Source organism: Paroedura picta, chromosome 10 (genome assembly GCF_049243985.1).
Source record: "Paroedura picta isolate Pp20150507F chromosome 10, Ppicta_v3.0, whole genome shotgun sequence".
In the NCBI taxonomy this organism is placed as follows: Eukaryota; Metazoa; Chordata; class Lepidosauria; order Squamata; family Gekkonidae; genus Paroedura; species Paroedura picta.
In genome coordinates, this window is record NC_135378.1 from 40,655,519 (window position 1) to 40,671,637 (window position 16,119).

A 16,119-nucleotide genomic window follows, 5' to 3' on the forward strand; every position below is an offset into this window, starting at 1 on the left:
AAGAATCTGAAAGCCTGCAGGAGAGCTTGGATTAGATCCATGAGTTAGACTATGGGTTGAATCCAGCCAGCTTTCCCACTGAGTCTTGCCCAATTCCTTTGTGTACTGCAGTCACCACACCACATTGGCATTGTTACATGCTGGTCCCACGATTGTCAACCTTTGGAGTGATCAGATGGGAACTCAGCTTCCTTTACCACCAGCAGAATTTTAGTTCTCCCCTTTTAGTTCTCCTCTGTCAATCAGCATCTTGGTTGGTATGCTTTTTAACTCTTTAGAGCAGGGGTAGTCAAACTGCAGCTTTCCAGATGCCCATGGACTAGATGCCCATGGACTGCAGCTTTCCAGATGCCCAGCATTTGCTGGTGGGGGCTCATGGGAATTGTAGTCCATGGACATCTGGAGGGCCGCAGTTTGACTACCCCTGCTTTAGAGAAACACCAAACAAGATTGTTACTTTCCTTGCATCACTATACAAGTGGCTAAGAGATGTCATGTCTGATCCATTACCTAAATCTAATTGTCTTCTCCCCTCCCCCCAAAAAAATTAGTTTCCTATCCTCATCAATTCTAAACAACCACTTTACCACAGAGCTCTGGGAGATATGTCATTAACTGAACCACAAATGTAACTGTGTGGCCACAACAAAGAGACCAGGGAGTTTCTTTGAAAACTACTTGGATTACCTCTGCTATGGATGAAATGAGACGCAAAACCCATTATTCACATCTGCAGTTTTGCTTAAATGTAACAAAAATGACCAAGCTCTTTATTTTGCTAGCAATTATGTTTCCCTAAATTACTAAAGCCTGGAAATAAAAGAGCTATTAGGTGCCTGAAGGCGACGATTAGAAAAGCTTCAACTTGATATCACCATCCTGCCTGAAACTCTTTAAGGAATGCTGAAAAGTGGCTGGATATAGGCTAGAATTCCATGGGGTATACCTTGCTGTGACCAAGAGGAAGAAGTAGGAACACACTCAAACACTTACCTTGAATAAAACATTGTTTGTCTTAAAGGTACCACTGGGATCAAACTTTATTCTCGGGGGGGGGGGGGTAGTCTTTTTTCTGGAAATAGGGTGAATGGGGATATAACCTGCTTAAACTTCCAGCTGAATGGAGATGGGTTTGACCAACTCCAAGAAATGGCAAGATGAATGGCTATTTGGATGAACTGGAGCATAAAAGTTTGATATGGGGACCCTAAGCTGATTAGAGAAAAGGGTACAGAATGAGCAACTGGGACTGTACTCTCAGCTCTGCGACAAGCAAAGGTCAATCAACTCAGCTGGGGCAAGAAGGTTTAAAATACCTGGCCACCCTGTCAGAAGTGTTCCAGCCAGGATGAAGAATATGGGGGCAATTGAATGGAATCTGTATTTACTACAGTCTGTGTTTGAGATGTTTTCATTTTGAGGAGTGAATGCCAAGATAACAGTAAAGATCACATAAAGGTTCATAGAAGAATTGTTTCTTATACTCCACTTGTCACTGCCTGAGGGAGTCTCAAAGCAGCTTACAATTGCCTTCCCTTCTTCTCTCCACAACAGACATCCTGTGAAGTAGATGGGGCTGAGAGAGCTCTGAGAGAACTGTTCTGTGAAAACAGCTCTAACAGGATTGTGACTAGCCCAAGATCACTCAGCTGGCTGCATGTGAAGAAGCAGGGAATCAAACCCAGCTTTCCAGATCAGAGACTGCTGCTCTTAAACACTATGCCAAACTAGCTCTATTATTCATTTGTTTTCTTTGTTCTAAAATAATCTGCTGTTATGCTGAAATGACTGCCAACCATTTCATCTATTGATTTTGTTCCCTCTTCCTTCAAAGTGCAAAGAAGCAAAGCCAGTTGGTGGCTGGAAGCCATTTCGGTAGTCCATCTAGCTTCCAGGTGCTTGGGGGGGGGGTGTTTACCTCAACTCTGGATGCATCTTGGAGTAAACTCTGATTCTGGCTCTCAACCTGAGAATGGTTTTTGAAAACTGTTAACAGGCATTCAGACCTGTTAACGCTACCTGACCCATCTGGATGGAAGTTCTTTACCCAGTCCAGAGTCAGAAAGTCTTCTCCCCTTATCAGACCATGGACTTTATCTACAAGCACCGTAGAACTTGCATTGCACACACTTCAATGTGCAGCTCATGTTTTGGCAGTAACCATCCATTTTGCCCTTCCTGGCAATTTGGAAAATGAAAATATGTCACTGCTTTATAGGCCGTTTTGTGCATGTTGTGACTTTCCCAGAGCATTTGGGACCTTCAAAGCTAGGGGACAAACTGAAAAAAAATCTGGTTCAATTTAATGTTTATGGTATGCCCAGTTCATAAACAACAAACCATCACAAAGTTTTAGGAACAAAATGAACCAGTTTGGTTGGTGAGGTGAGATGATTTAATGCCCCCCCCCCACGGCATGCTAGATAAACCAAACTTGTAAGGGATTTCTTGCTGATTCTCCTCTACTTGTCTTCCAAGTATGGTGAAGACTGGATTTATAGGGTCCACCAAAGAAGATGTCCCCAGCAAAAGAGTTTCTGGGGAAATACGAGGTGCAGGCTCAAATGGTTCAGGAGTGTATAGAACAGATCCTGTGCAAGCTAAAGACATTAAAGTCACAGGGAACTTCCCCAGATGCTTGTCTACATATCCTCCAAGTTCCACCCCACCGTTTGCTTTGAAGTTTGACAAACACTTTGATTGAGCAGAGACAGTTTGTCTGGAAATGTATCCATTCATTAACTGCCATTAACATCTTGAAAGTTAATGAAAAGTTAGTGCTACTTGACCTGCCATAAACTTCACTTCGTGTACTGTGAACCAGCCAAAATTCATAATGAACTTCAGTTTGTGAGCCAGTTCATGCTCATCCCTATGACAAACCCTACACTATACCAAACAGAGTACCACCAGAGAAACAGAGATGACAGGATAGAAATGTAGGGAGGCTAAATTGAACTTTAAATGGACTCCAGGGAATGGTAGAGGACAGGAAAGCCTGGAGGATCATTGTCCATGGGGTCATGATGGGTCAGACACAACTTTGCACCTAACAACAACAACAAAGTTGAACTTACTTAGTGGACCATACATGGCAGGCAGAGAGAATTCACACTATCAAGAAAAGAAAGGCAAGTGCCTACAATTTCCACCTTGGTAAAAAACAAAAAACAAAAACTGAATATACTTTATTCCTGAAAAGAGCCTCTTGTGGCGCAGAGTGGTAAGGCAGCAGACATACAGTCTGAAAGCTCTGCCCATGAGGCTGGGAGTTCGATCCCAGCAGCCGGCTGAAGGTTGACTCAGCCTTCCATCCTTCCGAGGTCGGTAAAATGAGTACCCAGCTTGCTGGGGGGTAAACGGTAATGACTGGGGAAGGCACTGGCAAACCACCCCGTATTGAGTCTGCCATGAAAACTCTGAAGGGCGTCACCCCAAGGGTCAGACATGACCTGGTGCTTGCACAGGGGATACCTTTACCTTTTACCTGAAAATGTTAAAAAGGCTAGCCTTTATGGAAAGAGAGGGATAAGAACAGAGATGTACATTTCTAGAGATTTTGAAGCAATGGGAATAAAACCTCCAAGTTTGCTGCCAAGTTTCTATGGAAAAAGAATAAAAAGGGTTTTTTTTAAAAAAGGGGGGGAACTGAAGTATAAACAATACTGTTTTCCATATCAATATTAAGCTTACTTTACTAATTTGAAATCATTCATATGCATCCAGTATAGCATAGCAAATAAAATTGTGCTGTTTGGTGTATTTATGAAAACTTTAAATATATTAAATATCTTAGTTCAGTTCAAATTGTGGCTTGAAGTACTTCAATATATATCTTCCACCAGCAGGGAAAAGAGAGATAAAATCAAAAGCATGAAATAAAAATCATTACCTTCACAATAGGCAAAAATAACTGTATAGTTTTTGGATAAAACTTGTTCTTTCAACGCAGACAGCATTATTTGGAAACAATCTCCTGGGCCTGGATATCAAAGGCAATCGAGGGATTAACGGACACACCAGACTGATCCCATTTTGCCAATTGTCTGGTGAAGAGTATGTCTCCAGCCGAAAAGGTCACAGTATTAACAACTCTCAGTAAATCTGGAGATTGAGCAATCATTATAATATATTATTATTCCCTATGGTGATGAATCATGTGGCATGTCATAGTAATTGTGGACAGAACTAGCCATTTTGTTTGAAAAATACATCCTTGGGAACAGAATCATCTTAAGAAGCAGCAATCCTATGCACACTTCCCTGGGAACACGGCCCATTGAATAAAATGGGATTTCCTTCTAAGTAAACCTGCAGAGGACTGCTCCCATCGTCACCTAGCCCTCGTTTGAATACTTTACTTCCATACAATATACTCACTAGCATATGCTTTCTTGTAGTCATATTCTCTCACTTCTGCTACTGCATTTGCAAGCGTCATTTCACAGTCATGGCTCTACGAAGACCGCCTCACAGATGGCCTAGCACCAGACCAATCGCTTAGATCCGTCTATGCTAAACCCACTCCGAACAATTTGCGCCCCCCGAATTTATGTTCTTTAAAAGCCATCCAATTAAAGACTGAAGTGGTGCAAAAGGGAGTTAAGCAAACTAAAAGGAAGGCGCAAAGCATCAGCGATGTAGCAATACAAAGACTCCGCAAAGGGCAAGAAAAAGGGATGGCAGTGCTGTTTATAACCCAATGCAATATCCTGTTCATTAAAGAAAAAATGTCTCCACTGCCCCATTCCATTAAAAGTGCAAGCATTAAGAAGCATTATAGTTTTGCATGGTGCTGAGCACTATTAATAATTTGTCTGAGTGGGAAGTTTTAAAATGGGAAATAAAAGGACCCACTTGACTGCTTCCAGTGAGAAATAATTAACCTCTGGGAATGTTTTTCTCCTTTTGTCTTTCTGACTGCTGCTGTGAGAATTTCATTTGGGATAAGAGCAGTCTGGCCTCCAGTTAAGGACAAAGCCTGGAACGAGAGGTGAATAACCAAGCAAACTTTCATAAAGTACATTTACTGGCTGAGCAGCCTTTTAGAAAGCGGGCCTAGAGAGTCTAATTAAAACTGCCTGTGAAGGCCCCTTTGCTGAGAGCCCAAGGAATGTCATGGAAGAACTCCAAACTGCTTATCAGCCTATTCAGCAATTACTAGACACTTGCTGTACATCATTAACAACTCCCCCAGATCTCAGTTTAAGTGATAACACCCAAGGAGGAATCCGACCTGTCGTATTTTCTGTTCTATCCCCCATCTGTTTCATCAGTTTTATTTTGTTAAGCTGATGGCGAAATACCACTTTATTCTTCATAGCAGCCTTGGCCAATATACGAGAAAGGGTCAGAATTTAAACCACGGAGTCCAAAAAACAGAGGAAAAACACTTTCTAAACAAGGGGAAATCTGAAGTAATAATGGCTTTTGGAGGGTCACAAATATGAGGTCTTAATGCATACACTTTCAGAAGAATAAATCAAATGTGTGAAGGCAGCAAAATGGATTGGGGCTTTAGCTCTGGGGAGTTGGAAGCTATTTCCTACAAGGCAGTTTTGCAGGGGCTGTTTTAGTGGCGAAAACATACACCAAAGTTAAGCTCCCATTTCTCTGCTGCCTTAGTTAGATCAGGTTCCCCTCAGCTGCTTTTTAGGGTCTAATTATTTTAAGAGCCATTATTTCTACTTCTGGAAAAGATAGGAAGGGCTTCAGGTCAAAATGATTAGGCGGGGGAATATGGGACCTGAATGGACAAAACCCATATAGGACATGGGCTTGTGTGAGCAAGAGAAATGAGTAAGATTGTGTGGAAAAAAGTCCTGGCTGGATCTAACACTACATAACATGACATTCACGAGGCAAGCTATGGCACCAACATAGTTTGAAATATAGTGTGACATATCTTGTGGCTCTTTAACCTGTCATGGAATTCCTCTATGTGATATGAAAGAATGGATTCAAATGAGTAGCTGTGATGGTCTGAAGTAGCACAATAAAATCAGAGTCCAGTAGCACCTTTAAGACCAACAAAGATTTATTCAGGGCATGAGCTTTCGAGTGCATGCAGTCTTTGTCAGACGATGATCTCCTTACATGACAGGGAATATATAGCAAAAATCAATTATGTTACATCAGTAGGCTGTGTCACAACCAAATTCAGTCAATGATAACCCTGAATAAATCTTTGTTGGTCTTAAAGGTACTACTAGACTCTGATTTTAATATGAAAGAATGGTACATGGCCTTGTCTTACACAGTACTGGAATGATTTAGAAGTGGTTCAAATGGTCTCTGTACGGGGAAGCTAATGTGTAGTGCTTTAGGAAAATGCCCCAGAATACTTATTTCTACAAGCTGTCTTCTTCCCTTTCATGATTTCAAAGCTTGATTGAGCCTGTAGCTGAATATGTATAGACAACTGCTTTCACTTTACCTCCTCTCCTCAAGATGCTTGACAAACACTTACCAGTTTTCATCAGTAGCAAATGGACATAAAAGCAAAGCAACCAGCATTGTGAGTCACTCTCTGCATCTAGTTGCTCAGCAGCCTTCCATGCTGAATACTTTAGCCACTTCCAAAATGAGTCAGCTTCATGCTGGCAATCTGGAAGTGAAAAGCTGCCTTTCATCATACTCATTTCCTGGACATGCAGTGTTCTTCCCTCCACAGGAAAAAACCACTGCCTTAATCAGAAATGACTCAACTTTGCCTCCTGTTGTATGAGCATGGCTGGATGACATTGAGAAGAATAGAGGTGAGAGTTCACTCTTAAAGCACCCAGATTGGATGGTCAAATAGTGCAGGGAGGTCAAGAGTCATGCGTTCCCATGTGCTGGAATCTACTTGGACCAAGAATTTTTTGTCCGCAACGTACATCAGAGGACTATTATAGTGGCATGTGACAATATTGTGCAACTGCTTCAGTTTTATTCTTGGGTACACTTTACAGTGATGGCTTCATCATATGATTGGGACATTTTGTTCTTGCATAAGCATTCAGCACTTATCAGTGATGGGAAGGCAAGACACCTGTGATGAACAGATATTTCGCAATTTCCTTAAGCACAACCAAAGCGTATGATCTTCTCGAAAGGCAAAACTCTAGCATGTATTGTTTTGAGATCTAAAATGATGAGATTCATCTAGACATTTCAGAGAGATATTTTTACATTTAAATCTGAAAACTAGGCTTTCCTTATCTTTCTAGACCAACCGAGGCAATCTATCATCCTCCAAGTGGCTATGGAATTAGCCCCTGTAGTTTTGTTTCAAAAGTTGCACGGAGTCAATTTCTAGCAAATCGCCTGATGATTTTGCTGTCGTTTGGTAATCAGTTAGTAGGAAATTTCTTTCAGTTATAATTTCAAAGTTAGGCCCCTGAGGGAAACATAACATTTCTCCATCCGATTTCAGGAACATATGCATTGCTTGTTCAGGCGCGTTATGTTAACAGAAATAATTTGTATTAAAGAAACATTTAAAAAACTTTTTCCCTCTTGCTCAAGCCAGCTAAGACTCAAAGATACAGATTATGTGTTTGTTTCTATGTTACAGAGTTATTAACCACTTTGTACAAAATATGCAGCCTCAATCTCAGCCAGTAAAACCATTATGCCTGCGTTGTTCGGATACATTGCAATGGTGTTAAAAAGGACACAGAAGTCTTTTACATTACAGTAGACTGTGGTTAAGAGCCTCTTGTGGCGCAGAGTGGTAAGGCAGCAGATATGCCGTCTGAAAGCTCTGCCCATGAGGCTGGGAGTTCGATCCCAGCAGCCGGCTCAAGGTTGACTCAGCCTTCCATCCTTCTGAGGTTGATAAAATGAGTACCCAGCTTGCGGGGGGGGGGGGGGGGTAAACGGAAATGACTGGGAAGGCACTGGCAAACTGCCCCGTATTGAGTCTGCCATGAAAATGCTAGAGAGCATCACCCCAAGAGTCAGACATGACCTGGTGCTTGCACAGAGGATACCTTTACCTTTTAGACTGTGGTTACAAGAGTGGAGAACCCTTAACATAGTCAGAGTCCAGTAGCATCTATAAGACCCACAGACTTTTATTCAAGGTGTAAGCTTCTGTGTGCATGCATACTTCTTCAGAGACAATGAAATGGAAATTAACCCATACATAAAGGTAGAGGATAAGCAGTAAAGCATACAGCATAATGAAGAAGAAGGACCAAACAGGAATAACAAGTTTCGTTTAAACTTTATAAGGTCTCCATTTGTTTGGGTTTAAATCCGAGGGAAACATAATGAAGGAAATAAATATGTCAGAATTGGAGATTAATAGACAGATATATCCTTAACTGTGGATGATGAGGGTAATTAACTGAGACCCTGCCATTACACTCCATTTATTTCCTGTCAAGCATGGAAGTGACCTTACAGCATCTTCTTCTTTGAAGTGGTACAATTGGCTATTTAGAGCTATCTCCCTTTCCCCAGACCAGAGAAATACATTCCAGTCCTCCTTTCCAAATTACATTATATTCTACTGTTTATTAAATTACAATCTACTATTCTAATCTATAAAAAATAAAATAAAGAGGATGTATAGGCCTTCTGGAGGATTGTTAAGACTGCAAATGTAAGGGCTGAATGAGTTTAGCATATGTAGTGAGATAAGAAACCAATATCCCTGTTAAGTCCTGGGAGTTGTATTTCTAAATATATAACTAATGTATTTTGGTAGGAGGAAAGGTGACTCAGTCTCATCTGATCCTAGAAGCTAACCAGGGTTGGTATTCGGATGGGGGGCAATCAAGGATATCTCTGCAGGCAATAGTGAACTATTTCTGCTTCTCCTTGCCTTGAAAAACCCCTAACTGGAATTGCCATAATTTGATTGAGACTTGATGTCATTAATGCATGCAATGCATTTTAATAAGTCACTAGAAAATGTGGTCTTGCTATTAGAAATGCAAAATTAAGGAATGATGTCTTTGACCCAGTTGGGAAAGAGCTTTTGGTTCTCTGTGTTGTATATTATTTTGTGGAATTGCAAATAATTTTTGAGGCCAAAACTGAGAGCAAATTAGTTGCTGTGCAAAGCTGTGTTCCCATCCTGTCCATGTCAGTGTACTGTGTCTCATCATAAAGCTAATAGTCAACTGCCCACCCAGAATACAAGTGTCAAACAAGCACATGTTGCTGCAGCTGGTATACGGTGCTGGTTCCTTATGGCTTTCATGGGAACATTGTCTCTCCTGATATGTGTACCAAATTAGATCAGTTGATGTGCTTCATAATTTTGCCAGCTATAAACGTTCGGCACATAGAAATCAAATGATCAGAGCTGTTTCACATGATCCTGTTAAATATCAATACAATCCTGATCACTGAGCTTAAAATATTTCTGGTAAGTTATTGAATGTTCTTTCGACAAATTCTGACAGGCAAAGAAATGTTATTAAATAGAGTTCATAGCCTTGTTTTGTTGAGCCAAATATTTGTGTCTTTTAGTTCAATGTTTTTGGACATTGTTCTTTTGGATTTAACCAAAGAGTAGCTTTAGAAGCAGTCTGAAGTAAACGCTGAAGAAATCATCTTGTGTTTTGTGCTCCCATTTGTTACTTCACAAAGAGTACTGTTTCTACAATGAATATTTATGAGAGCACAACGCAGGGGAAAATGCTCTTTTTTCTTGCTTTTTTTTTTACACAAACTTTTCCAGCTTTCAAAGAAATTTCCATCTGCTTGTTTGGACTTTGGAAACCAAGTATATGAGGGATTCTTTTTCTTGTTTTTAAATTCCTGTCCCAGGGGAAATTCTTCATAACAATTGATACATAATTGTTTTTCTACATGTTTTAAAGACTTGTGGTCCTTGGCCACTTTAGACTTATCCATCTGCAGATTGTGCATGAACAATGATAAAAATCATGGAGTAGACAGAACATGATTTTGCAGCTGACTTCAATTACAGTATTTTGGTGCCTCCAGCTTGTGTTCTATGGTGAATTGGTCTTCTGTGTGTGTGTGCTGAATTACAGATACCACTGGTTTGTTACCCGGTTGGATATGAAAATTGCCTATGGAAGCCTATTTATTTACAGTACAGTTCTAAACAGAGTTACACCCTCCCAGGTCTATTGTCTTGTATGTGATTCTGCTTAGGGCTGCACTGTCCATTACCTTTCATGATATTTCTAGAATTCTCTGCCTTCAATCCTCTTACTGGAATTTTCCATACAAAATTTCTTGGTCTTCTTTTGGAAGTGATCCATACTTTCATCCTCTGTTCTTAGACCAAGGTCTTGAACAATAAAATGAACACTAAAACTTGAAAACTAAAACAAAACCCATGTATAAAAACATATCACTTCCACACTTCTCTGCAGCCTCTAGAAATCAGGCAACAAAATAAATACATTTGGAATTAGACTTTTGCTCTAATGTCACTAATGTCAACCCTAATATCGCTCTAATATTGACTCCTTTGTTAGGTCCCTCAGGGTGCATTTATCTCCCCCACACTCTTCAACATCTTTATGTGCCCTCTGGCACAGCTGGCATGGAGCACTAGGCTGGGTTGTCATCAATATGCCGATGACACCCAGCTGTATCTCCTCATGGATGGCCGTCCAGATTCCCCCCTGGAACCATTTGGCAGATGTTTGGAAGCCATTGCTGGATGGTTGGAGCAGAGCTGCCTCAAACTTAAGCCCTCCAAGACGGAGTTCCTGTGGTTGGGTGGTTGGGGGATGGGCCAGGAAGTGTGCTTGCCCACCCTGGCAGGGATGCGACTTACAACTGGACCCCAGGCCAGGAACTATTGATACCTCATTAACTCTAGAGGCACAGCTCAAAAAAATTGCTTGCCAGGCATTTTTCCACCTTCACCAGGCATGGCTACTAGTGCCCTACCTATCCTCTGAACACCTTGCTATGGTGATCCATGTGACAGTCACCTCCAGAATAGATTTCTGCAACTCACTCTATGTGGGCCTGCCCTTGACCTTGATCTGGAAATTGCAGCTGGTCCAAAATGCAGCTGCTAGGGTCCTCACAGGGTCATCTTGGAAGGTCCATATCAAGCCTGTGCTGAGGCAGTTGCATTGGTTGACAGTTGTTGCCCAAATCTGGTTCAAGGCTCTGTTTTGACATTTAAGGCCCTCTGTAGTCTGGAACCCACACATCTGAGGGACCACCTTTTGCCCTATGTCCCCCACAGAACTTTATGCTCTGTGGGTACCCACTTGCTGGTTGTCCCTGGCCCCAGGGAAGCATGCTTGGCCTCAACCAGGGCCAGGACCTTTTTGATCCTGGCCTCCACCTGGTGGCTTGAGCTCCCTGAGGAGCTGCAGGCCTTGCAGGAGCTTTCGGCATTCCACAGGGCCTGCAAAATGGAGCTCTTCCTCTAGGTTTATGGTTGTGGCTGACATGGCAAGAAGAACTGCTGGGCCTCCCAGTGCTAAGAAGTAGATTCAAATGGGTAGCTGTGTTGGTCTGAAGTAGCACAATAAAATCAGAGGTCTAAGTGATACAGCATTTTATCATCTATGGAACACATAAGGACACTTCAGGAGATAATGTATGAGAGAGTCCACTAACTAAAGGCGGCAAGTAAATAATCAAATGGAAAAGGGGATCCTTAGGAGACAACCCAGTGATAACATTGAAAAGGGGCAGTTGAATCATTAATGCATAAAGGTCCTATGTAACTTTGGGCTAACCAAGGACTCTAAATAAGAAACCCCCTAGTGCCACTCTCTGCCCCCAACCTTGAAGTACAGTCTATCATTTATTTATAGACTGCCCTTCCCTGGCAGCTCAAGGCAGGTAACAAATTTTTAATTATTACATTAAAATCCATAACAGATCCCTTAAACAAGTTCCAACCTGCCTCCTTCTTATAATAGGAGGATTGATATGAATCAGGGTTTCAGACTGTGGTCAAAATTTGGCTGGTGTTTTGAACCATGAGGCCAGGATTTCAACACCATTTTAGGCTTAGCCATAGGCCTGGAAGAACAATTCTATTTTGTAGGTCCTGAGGAACTGTCCAAGGTCCCACAGGATTCTGAATTCACCAGGGAGAGCATTCCACCTGGCCAAGACCAGGATCAAAACCCTGATCCTGGTTGAGGCGCGTTTGATATATTTGGGGCTGGGGATTGTAAGCAAATTTTACTCCCTAAATCTTAAGTTATCTGGGGAGGAAGTGGCCCTGTAGGCAGAAGGGTCCCAGATCACTTAGGACTTTCAATGTAATGGCCAAAGCCTTGAACTTGACTTGGTCTTCAGTCTGGAACCAGTGCAGCTGGGTGAGCACAGGTCAAATATATGCTCTCCACTGAGTCCCCATTAGAACCCATGCTGTTGCATTATGGACCCGTTGAAGTTTCTGGAGCAACCTCAAGAGTAGCCCTGCAGAGAGCAAGTTGAATTCTAGTTCTGAGGTCTAGCGTGGAGGTAATAGTTGCATGGATCACTGTGGGCCTTGCTAGGTAAGGTGCTAGTTGCCATGCCTGGTGAAGGAGGAGTCCAAGATCATGCCCAGGCTCTTGATGTGGGTCAAAGCTGTTAATTAGAGCCTGACACAAGCTAGGAGTTGCACAGGCTCACCTGAAGCATGTCATCCCAGCCAGAGGACCTCCAACTAAGTTGGATTTAACTTCAGCCAGTATCACTTGGGTCTGTCCAACATGGTCTCCAGACAGCTGGCCAATGCATTTGGGGTTGTCCATCAACAGATACAGTTGGATGTCATCTGCATACTGATGACAATGCAGCCCCAAACTCTAGACCAATTGGAAAATGAGGTGCATGTAGATGTTAAATAACATTGAGAAGAGGTTCTGTCCCCTAGTGCCACTCTCTGCCCCCAACCTTGAAGTACATCCTCAAATCAACTAGACATTGGACAAGCAGCCCATGACTGACAGTGTTGAATGCTGCTAGCAGGTTTCATAATAACAGTAGTGCCAACCCAGCTAAATCCAGTTGACTTTGGAGCTCATCTGTGAGATTGGAAGCCAGCAGCTCTGTGAAGACCAGTTTACTGAGGTCTAACCTTCACTAGGCCAAGATATGAAGGGAAAGAGCTGCAGCATTCTCACTATCGAATTATCAAGGAAGAGCACTTGTCCCAGGGAATGGAGCTCATGAATTTGGGTTCAGAGTCTGAGTAAAGCCGCAGGGCCAATAGGGAAAACAGAGCCTTTCCTGACCCTGTCATGCTTACAGAGATGGTCTTCCTCTTTTTGTGACCATCGCATTCATTATACTTTTTGGCAAAGAAGTCTAAAATATGTCCTATTTCAGACTGTAACTTCAGTATATTTCTCTCAGTTGCAAGCAGCAGAAGAGTGGTCTTGTATTGAAAGTCCCTTAAGAGTTCTTACAGGCTTTTTATATTGGGTGGGTTTAAATATTGTCTGCTATTGAAGCTCTCAATCTGTTATTCCTTACTTCTACATTGTGTAAAATAAATTTTGATATATCAAGTGCTGTCAGCTCCCGTGGAGCCCACTCCATGTTACAGTTTCCTTTTACTCCAAGTAAGAAGGAAGAAAATATCTGTGGCAACAGAACTCACATCAAGCGAACTGAAAGGATCTCCCAACTTTGTAAATTAACTGATGGCAGCTATTTAAAGAAAGAAAGAACAAAAAAATATTGTTGTTACTCCACATCGGCATTATTCTGATAATGACATTATTCTTATAATTATCCTTATAATGGAACCAGCTTAGCGTAGTGGTTAGGAGCACCGATTTATAATCTGGCGAGGCAGGTTTGATTCCACACTCCTCCACAGGTAGCCAGCTGGGTGACCTTGGGCTCACCACAGTGCTGATAAAGCTGTTCTGACCAAGCAGTAATATCAGGGCTCTCTCAGCCTCACTTACCTCACAGGTACTCCTTTGGGTAGAGAAAAGTGACATAGATGAACCAACTCTTCTTCTTTTTCTACAAATGAAAGTGAAAAGAGGCTTGAACAAAGGTCCAGAAGTTCATGAATCCAGCAGAGTTAACTATACAGAAATGTGCATACAAAAGGAATAGAGCTTTCTCCTGGTCACAGTGACAGAGCTGTACCAAGATTACCCACAATTTTATGTGAAGCTGATACCTGCAAATTATGCACATTAGATATATTTGCATGTGTTTACCTATTTGAAATCATGATCCTCCAAGTCTGAAAACACGGAATATGCTCATCTGAATTCCTGACTACTGGAAATCCTTCAGGACTTTATGTTCAAGCTCCAGAGAGCAGGTGTTTCAAAGACAGTTTGGGCTATCTTTGCAGTGATAGGTACTAGAAACATACTTTCTTAACAAAAGCAAAAACAAAACTGTGTAAGATGGTGGTGAATATCCACTCTTCCCCGAACTTTATGGATCTGGTCTTCCCCAGTTCGGCCTCCTGTTGCAGCCCACTGAGTTCTCTCCCTGATTTTGTTCTTGTTCTTGATGATGAAGTTGCTCTCCAGGCCCACTGGTATATTGCGCTTCTCTTATATTGTTCATTTTGCCTCTGCTCTACTTCCTCTTTCCCTTTGCTTCTGCCCCAGGCCTCCTTTGAAGTCTTAACTGCTTGAGCTGATGCCTCCATCTCTGCTATTGGCCTGATAAGGACCACTGTTAGTTTGCAGAGGAAATACAAGGCAATAAAAATGTGCTGCTGTATCTCACCTAGGGAGACATGATCCCTTAATAAATAAATGCTGGCATGTTCAGAGACTCTTTTAATGATGATTGAATAAACTTTAAAGTTTTAGTTTATTACTAGAAATAAAGCTTTCATAGTGGATGCACTGCACACTGTGAGCCCCTTTGAGCTTTCAGTTGCTACGTGGGGTTTCATATGGAAAATACTTTCATTTTTCATAAGGTTAAAAGCACTTTTCTTAAGTGAATTCAGTTTTCATAAAAGGAATCTCCCTAGTCTGAGATGAAGCCAATAAATGTAAAGGTCAGTTATTTATGGCATCTTCAGTTCTTTGGTTTGGACCTAGTAGTCTCTCTCTCTCTCTCTCTCTCTCTCTCTGTTTGGGTTTTTCTCTCAACAAATGGTTCTCTTTTTACAATTAAAACCAAGAGGTAAGTGAGGAGGCAAGCAGGCGACAAGGCTGGTCACAAAGGCTGTAAGATCAAAGGAAAGACTCAGATTGCCAAAGTGTTGGGCTAAATCAGGTCAAATTGCTGGAGTTCCATCACCTTCCCTATCACAAGTGAGTGTAATAAATCAGGTGCTAATTACAACCAGTATTAGCAAGAGCATAAGTTGAAATCTTGCAGAGTTACCTATATCTCCTCAGTCCTGCAAAGGCTGTGCCAAGGTAATAATGCACAACAAATGCTTTTGTTCCAGTGGACTATTTGGAGAAGCAGCAGATCAGGAATTTGATTTTATGGGCAGCAGCAACAAAAAGAAGCCAAAGAATGGAATCAATTATTATCTTGAATTTATCTCCACATTGTTCCTTCCTCCAGTCATAAAACAAAATGTTGAAATAAACCCAGACATCAAAATACCATAAAAACACTGCTAGGGTACTAATATTCTTATACTTGTGTGTATCACCTACAAAGAACAGTACAGGAGTTGAGGGAGAAAGAAAGAAAGAAAAATAGTAGTGCAAAAACTACAGTCCTAACCAGACTTAACATCCTTCTAAGTCCATTGATATCAATTGGTTGGACCTGACCAGCTTTTCCACTGGTGAAAAAGGGAAAAATTGGGCCCCCTTTGACCCCTCAAAAAGGCTATGATGGGGATCACAGGATATGCATGGATGAAAGTTGTATTGGATGAGGGATGTACTAATGAGGGGGTGAGACAGAGCAGAAAAAACTGCTAAATACAACACTATAGGTTTAGAAAAGTATAACTCTGTTTAGGCTTGTACTGTAAATTCCCTGGATCCCATATTTCCATGAATGGAGTTTCTAAACCCTAGAAGATGATTCTCATGGTTCTTTGGGGATCTTCAGGGTCACTGAGAGGGGTGATAGGGTGGAGCTTCAGCAAGAAGAGACGATGTGATAGAAGAGCTGGGTTTTTTTGTACCCTGATTTTTACTACCCAAAGGAGGCTATTCCCACTCTGGCACCAGGTTTTGATCCATCCACAGAACTTGATTCACTCATGTAACAGAGTCT